The 1,563-nt window shown below is 45.5% G+C and overlaps 1 pseudogene; it reads left to right on the plus strand.

Moving 5' to 3' along the window:
• The first annotated feature begins 401 nt into the window (after positions 1-401).
• LOC110329168 lies at positions 402-1,039 on the plus strand (annotated as a pseudogene).
• The last annotated feature ends 524 nt before the right edge of the window (positions 1,040-1,563 follow it).

Raw genomic sequence — 1,563 nt, forward strand, 5'->3', positions numbered from 1 at the left:
CAAAGAATAAATAAAATTTATTATTTTTCTTTCAAAAAGTCCTGGTTCCTGTCTGGTGAGGAGAGGATGGAAATCTCGGGTGATGAAATCCGGATGGAGGAAGAAAGTGACCGGAGGTAGGGATAGATGAGCCTTTGGAGGTAAAATCCAGATCTTTCTTCACTCTACTCCCCGTGTCCCATGACGGGAGATGCTTTGCTCCGCCATTTGGTTTTGCTCACCACTGCCCTTAAGAAATGGAGACAGACGGTTACAGAGCGGAGAGAATGAAGAGGCTGCGTCTGGCTCCCGCTCTCACAGCCTTTGCAGTACATTGAGCTCCATAGAGACAGCGCCGGGGCAAGCGAGAGCCAGACAGGCACTGGGCAACTCTGTGCCATGCAGAGGAAAATCAACTAAATATGGGCAAAGGAGATCCTAAGAAGCCGAGAGGCAAAATGTCCTCATAGGCATTCTTTGTGCAAACCTGCCGGGAGGAGCACAAGGAGCACCCGGATGCTTCTGTCAACTTCTCAGAGTTCTCCAAGAAGTGCTCAGAGAGGGGAAAGACCATGCCTGCTAAAGAAAGGGGGAAATTTGAAGATATGGCAAAGGCTGACAAGGCTTGTTATGAAAGAGAAATGAAAACCTATATCCCCCCCAAAGGGGAGACCAAAAAGAAGTTTAAGGACCCCAATGTACCCAAGAGGTCTCCTTCGGTCTGCTTCTTGTTCTGTTCTGAGTACTGCCCCAAAATCAAAGGAGAGCATCCTGGCTTATCCATTGGTGATGTTGCAAAGAAACTAGGAGAGATGTGGAACAACACTGCAGCAGATGACAAGCAGCCCTATGAGAAGAAGGCTGCCAAGCTGAAGGAGAAGTACGAGAAGGATNTNGCTGCCTACAGAGCTAAAGGAAAACCTGATGCAGCGAAAAAGGGGGTAGTCAAGGCTGAAAAGAGCAAGAAAAAGAAGAGGAAGAGGAGGAGGAGGAGGAGGAGGATGAAGAGGAGGAGGAGGAAGAAGAGGAAGAAGATGATGATGATGAAGATGATGAATAAGTTTGTTATTTTTTCTTTTGTTTTTTTTTATCTTCAGTTGTCTCTGATGCAGCTTATATGAAGATAATTGTTCTGTTAACTGAATACCACTCTGTAATTTAAAACAGAGAGAGAGAGGGAGAGAGAAGAAGAAATGGAGACAGACAAAGGTGAAAGGTTACAATTACATAGTTCCACATTTCCTCCATAATAGAAGAGTTTTAGAATTGTCAAGAAATCTAACCAAATTGGAGTGTCCCATTCATCCAAGATACGTGTCTGTGAACTTAGTCTCTGCAGCTTGCTTGTTGCACTCTCCTTATTTCATCCATCAGTCTTTTGAGCAGGCAATGTAGTGCCTGATGGGGGAGGATGATACACACCTATAGGTTTGATTGGTGGTTTTGTTGCTGAGTGGTGAGCATTCCCGTGAAGCATGAATGTTTAGCTAGGTGTGGTACTCAGGACCATTGTCACAGACTTAGGAGGCTGGAGAGGAGGGGTAGATGTCTGAGGCCAGCCTATGCTACATATCAGACCCTACA

The sequence above is a fragment of the Mus pahari genome, chromosome 11, assembly GCF_900095145.1.
Source record: "Mus pahari chromosome 11, PAHARI_EIJ_v1.1, whole genome shotgun sequence".
In the NCBI taxonomy this organism is placed as follows: domain Eukaryota; kingdom Metazoa; phylum Chordata; class Mammalia; order Rodentia; family Muridae; genus Mus; species Mus pahari.